This window comes from Octodon degus, unplaced genomic scaffold, assembly GCF_000260255.1.
Source record: "Octodon degus isolate 3935 unplaced genomic scaffold, OctDeg1.0 scaffold00182, whole genome shotgun sequence".
In the NCBI taxonomy this organism is placed as follows: Eukaryota; Metazoa; Chordata; class Mammalia; order Rodentia; family Octodontidae; genus Octodon; species Octodon degus.
The window spans coordinates 3,687,385-3,693,577 of NW_004524758.1; positions in this window are offsets into that span (position 1 = coordinate 3,687,385).

Here is a 6,193-nt window from a genome sequence, read left to right on the forward strand (position 1 = left end):
TACAGAAGAGAGAGGAAGAACCCTGCGTCCTGTGAGCCCCATCAGGACACTCCCTGTGGTCTCTCTTAAAGTTACTACCTCCCAGTTGTGCTGAACCAAGGACCAAGCCTTCGGAAGGTATTGCAGACCCAGGTAACCGCAGCCCCTGAACTGGGAGACCGTGGAGAGCGCCATGAGTCTGGAGCTGAGTGGAAAAGTCATTTGCAGGTGTCGTGTCTTTAAAGCGCAGTGAAGAGTGTCAACCTCAGACTGTCCCTGTGAGGGTTAGATGGGACAATGGGAACATGCCTCAATCAGTAATAAATGGCATCCCCGTAATGCTACTTACAAGGACGATTTGTAAATAGCAAATCATACTGCCCACACAGTAGATGCCTGGAGTTTGTTTCCCCAGTAAAATAGTAGGTATTGCTTAACTTAAGACTCCATCAGTAGGGCCTCTAGGGAGCAACATTGGACCAGAGAACAAAGGTTGTTTTCCTGGTCAATATCCATATAATCCTACAACTTACTGGCTCAAAACAAACATTTTCTTTTACTTAGAGGTCAGTGAGTCTGAGGAGGGAAGGCAAGGCCCACCTGGGTAGCTTCTCCTGTTATGGGTCTGTCACAAGGTTCCGTGCCAAAGCGTCTTCTGATATCTCAGTCCTTTGAAAGAAGGGGTTATGACACAAGGCCAGGCGCTGCTGAGCCTGGCCAGGGGCTTGCAGGGAGCTACTGCCTCCTCTGACCTCACCTTTGAGCAAGACTTTCTTGGACCAGAGTAACCCCCAAAGTGTGTGTCCCCATGGCCAAAAGCAGATGCTTTCATTTCTTATGACCCAGCCTTGGAAGTTATCTAGGGTCACTTTCCAATTGCTGCCTGTTGTTGAAGGCAGTTCTAAACCCACCCAGAATCAAGAGATGGGGGCATGGAACCTGAGACCATCTTTCAGTTTTCCCATGAATGCTGAGTTTGTTGTAAAATCTAGAAACTTCCTCCAACATCGTAGGCAGCCTTGCATAATGACTAAAAGTGCTACCTGAATCTGAAGTCAGACAATGCCTCTTCCGGGCTGTGCGCCACTTGGAAGTTCCACAGCATCTCTGGATCTCGGATTTCATGTCTGCTAGCTAGAATGGGTAACCATGTCACTTTCCACAGCCCTGGTGAATTGCACTCTGGGTATTATTTCTGCCTAGAAGTCCATCCAGTTCCAGGCCTGGGGCTCCAGGTGTGCCACTTCTGGCATTGCTCTGAGACCTCTGTGCTTTCCACAGAGACGGTCTTCCTTCCTGGCCCCTGCTCCCACAACTGCTCTGGGAGGCTGGAGCCTGGTGCTGAGGTGGCAGTGGGAGAGCACTGCAACTGGAGGCTGGCAGTCCCCGCGCACATCCGCAGCTGCCTCCGATTGCAAGGGCTGACATATGCTGTTTTTCCTCCGAGATAACCTCCTCCTCCATGAGGAGAAAAATAGACCTCCTTGACCAAAGGACTGAGAAACCCAATGAGAAAAGTGTTGCTGGAAGCCCTTAGTACAGTGCTCGGCATTGCATAGGTATTTGACAATTTGGCTTGTTGTTAGTTTTCAGAAGAAAGGGAACTTGAACCTCAGAGAAGACAGTCAAAGACGCATGCCCCACTGCCTGAAACAAACAGCTTGATTAAACTGTCCTCCCTGATCAAGAGCAGGGAGGGACAAACCCTTGATCACGGGGACTCCATGATTCTCTGTCCTCCTCACCTCTCTGCCCAGCTCCATTCCTGGGGAGCCCTGGAGCCCCGACCCCACCCCCGGCCTCCACGGCGCCCAGCTGGCTCTGCGGCAGGCACCTCTGCGTCCTCCTGCTGCGTCCACGCAGGCACTGTGATTTCATACTGCGACTTCCCTGGGCTGTGTTTCCTCTCCAGTTCATACACAAGCTACTCTGGTACATACAGAAATTTCCCCGGGGAAGAATCAGGAAAGAAGTTGGCTCCTCGGCGGAAGCGCTGCAGACGGTGACGGTGGTGGCGAGCTCTGCCCTGTTCCCTGTCGTGCTGCGGCCGCGCCACTGTGCTGCACTGCCAAGTGCTCTGGCTAGCGGGAGCCACACCCAAGCCTGCGCCTTCCTTCCTATTGCCATGATAGCAGTCCTGAGGGAGGCCAATTCATAAAGAATAGAAATGTTTTAAGCTTGTGGTTCTGGAGGCTGAAGTCCACGACTGAGCAGCAGTACGTGTCACCATTACTCCTTCGTAACACGGAGGGGGCACACGCGAACGAGACAAACCGAGGGGGCCTTCCCTCGCCACCTGCTGCGGTGGCAACTGACCCCACCCCTCCAGAGCAGCGAGGATGAATCTTTCAGAGCTTCCAAACAGCCGGCTGCGTGCGAGTGCATGGTCCACCCCGCTGCTCTAGTGTGAAAGGCCATGATCCTCCTAAAGACTGGTCGCCTCTAAAGCCAACCAGCTCACCCCACTGTGACCTTGAGCCTCAACCTTCTAAAGAGTTGCAGAGTGGACAGCGCCACACCTACTGCTGCAACTGCCTCCCCTGCCTCTGCCTGGGGTCAGAGGGCTCTCAGCTGCCACCTTTACTTTCCACTGTATACATCCATTTGCTTATTCATCTGCAAGCACATCATTATTGTAGACCTCCTAAGCACAGAACAAAACTCTCCTGTGTTGTCCTTTCTAGTGGGGAACCTCCAGTGCCTCCCAAATGATCTCCTCCACCCTGCCTTGGACAGAACTTCCAGGACACCAAAGCAGCCCACGGAAATGCCCACACAGGTGTGGCAGAAGATAAGGGCTGGCCCTGGTGCACACACCACACGGTTGTGGTTACTGATATGGGTGAAGACAGGTTGCCTGTGAAAGGAGTCGGGCTGACCCAACAGATCAGACAGCCCAAGGCAGAGACACCTCCTAAATTTGTAGAAAACAGTAATGCCAGAGCTGGGTAGGCAGCTGAATCACATCTGACCCCAGACGCCTCTCGAGGCCAAGACCGTGTGGGCTCCTAAGACGCCTCTCTCAGAGATCTGGGATCCCAGATGGGTGCCAGCGACCCTGGGGATGAAAGTGGGTACTGCATTTCTGCTGGGCTTTATCAACTGCCCACCACTGATGGCGTCCTTAAGGCAGATTACTGGGCTCAGGGCCTCAGTTCCCATCTCTCCTGAGGATGGGGCACTAGGGACCATAAGCAGAAGAGCTGCCTCAACTTCCCCAGACTCCTGCCACTAACACATGCTTCCTTCTCCACTGATAGAGTGAGAAGCACCACAACGTTCCTGGGTAAAGCCAAGTGCACTGCACCCACACAGGACGTCCACTCCTCAGAAGGATGACATGCACTGTATGGGACACTGCCATGACACACACAAAGGAGACAGACAAGTGGGTCAAGACTGGACTAAAGAAAAGAGGTATTTCAAATTTTGACAAACTGCCCCAAAATTTATCAATAGCACGCAGCTCTCTTGAGTCATTTTGTGGCCTCTTGCTCAATCCATGTCTCACAAATCACTGCCACTGGCAAGATTTGACAGCCACACTGCTGTCCTGTAAAGAACAGACTGCAAACAACAGCAGGTGCAAGAGAAGAACAAATTCCTGAGGCAACATCGGGACAGACTAACCACACTACGTCGAGGAGACAAGCGCGCTGCCCTGTGTCTGCAGGACGCGAGGGCCCACCCTCTCCTGTTACTTTCTGAGACCCCATTCATTGTCCCATGGGGAGTTGCTCATATCACACTGTCTGCCTTTAGATTTGAATCCTCAGAAACAGGTCTCTGCCTCAAATGATCTTTTTTAGAAATGCGAACAAGGAGGGTCAGCAAGAGAGCTCAGCAGACTAAGCGCCTGTTTATGCAAGTGCAGAGACCAGGGTTCCACCCCCAGTGCCACACACCACACTGGCCCCACCTCTAGGAGTACTGAGCCAGGGAAGTAGACCAGGTGTGGCGGCACACACCTGTCGCCCCAGTACTGGGGAGGCTGAAAACAAGAGAATCACTATGAGTCTGAGCTGCATAGTGAGACCCTGTACAAAAAAAAATTTATTTTTTTACTGTAAACAAGGGGCTGGGGAGATAGCTCAGAGCCGTAAGCACCTACTTGGCAAGCACAAGGTCCCAAGTTTGATCCCTGGCCATATGTTGCGCCAGTTCTAGAACCCTGAGCCTACCATGCCAGCCCTGGAACTGGGTATGGTGATACACTCCTGTAATCCCAGCCTCAGGAGGTTGAGATAGGAGGATCAATGGGAGTTCAAGATTAGCCTGGGGGCTACAAAAGTGAGCACAAGGCCCATCCCGAACTGCATAGCAAGACCCAGTCTCCAAAAAAAGTAAACAAAGTGAAATACGTCAGGCATCAAAAGATAAACATTCTTATCGATATGTGGTTGCTGAACACACCAGTCTCCTAGACAGTAGAGCAGTGATTAGCAGGGGCCAGGCTTGGTGGGCCAAGGGAGGTGAGGAGAAGTTGGTGACTAGACACAAGACACAGCTAGGCAGGAGGGGAGAGTTCCAGAGTTCTACCGCACAGAAGTTTGGTCTAGTTAACAGTAATTTATTATAGATTTCAAAATAGAAGGCAGGATTTTTAGTGTTTCCAACACAAACATAAATAGGGACAGCCATGCTCCTTGTCCTGATTTGACCTTCACACACGCGCATCCAAGCACCATGCTGGATGTCATAAATATGAGCAGCAAACATGAACAATAGGCAACTCTGCCCTCGTTGTGGAGAGCATGCTCTTGGGTGGACCCTCAGGGAGAAAGACTGCCCCTCATCACTGTTCCTACGTCTTTTGTTTTTTTTGTTTTTATTTTTTGTATGAATTTGACTCAGGACCTAACTGCGCAGCTCAGACTCCTAGTGATCCTCCTGTTGTCAGCCTCCCCAGTGCTGGGATTACAGGCATGCGCCACCACGCCTGGACTTGGTGGCCAGCTCAGCGTGCCTAGGTGGGGGCCTAGAGTGGGTGGTCGTGCACCCCGTGCGGATGGTGGGACTGCTCAGAGAATGAGTGTTGAGTGTTATCACGACCACATGAAACTCACAGGGCAATGTGTGTGAGAGATTAGGTCCATGTGGCCCTGCTACGGAACATTACGCCACACACTGTATCTGTATATACGTCTGTCATTTAAAAATTAAATCAATATCTTTTTTAAAAGAATATGAAATATTTAAGGAAGAAGCAAGCACTCGGGTGCAATGATCATGTTATAGCATTCACTAACACAGCAAGTGTCACGTTAGTGACAACGTTAGTTCATCTTTCCAGGGTGACTTTGTCTGTTACTCTTCCCTCATTGTTGGCACAAACACCCGACACTGAAGATGCGGGAAGGAAAGGTGTACTTAGCTCACAGTTACTGGAGATTTCATAGTTTAAACAGCGTGAATTACATAGCAAGACCTCGGACCCTCGTTCACCCAGGAGAGAGGGTCAGTGCCTCCGTGTTCTCCAAACGTCTCTCTGCCCGAGTGGCCTCAGTCACAGACGCTGCTGCCCCACACTGCAGGGTCCAGAGCGGCCCGGCACCTCCATGTCCAGGACACCCTCCTGGCACCTCCCGGAGGCCGCAGGCCTGGGGAGTGGGGCGAGAAGTGCTCGCTGCAAGTGCCCGGGCTCGCGCCTCTTGGGCCCCACCCTCCAGCCACTCGCTGCTGCTCCATAACTTTGGAGTCTGTCCCATAACTTTGGGGGGACAACTAGACACAAGCCATCACAGACTTTCACCTGGGAAGTATGAAAAATACCTATAAAGTAATGACAGCTTTTAAAGAAGATCAGGGGAGGGCAGAAGGGAGGGGAGGACAGACATGGTCAAAGTACCTTACAAATGTATGAAAATGTCAGCACACAAAGGAGGAGCAGACTTCTCCGAGGAGCAGACGTGTCCTTGCATATACAGTTTAAGCCATGTTATTGGTGCTCTTGCTGCTGTTTTGTTGGGTTAATAAAAAAAAAAAATCTAAATCAGACACGAATTATCCCATGCACATTATCTGACCACAGTGCAATGAAACTGGAAATAAATGACAAAAGAAACCAGAAAAAACCCTTAAATACATGGAAATTAAATGACACCCTACTCAGCAACTAATGGGTCACAGATGAAATTAAACAAGAAATTCAACAATATCTACAATTCAATGAAAATTCAAGCACAACTTATCGTAATTTATGGGATATGATGAA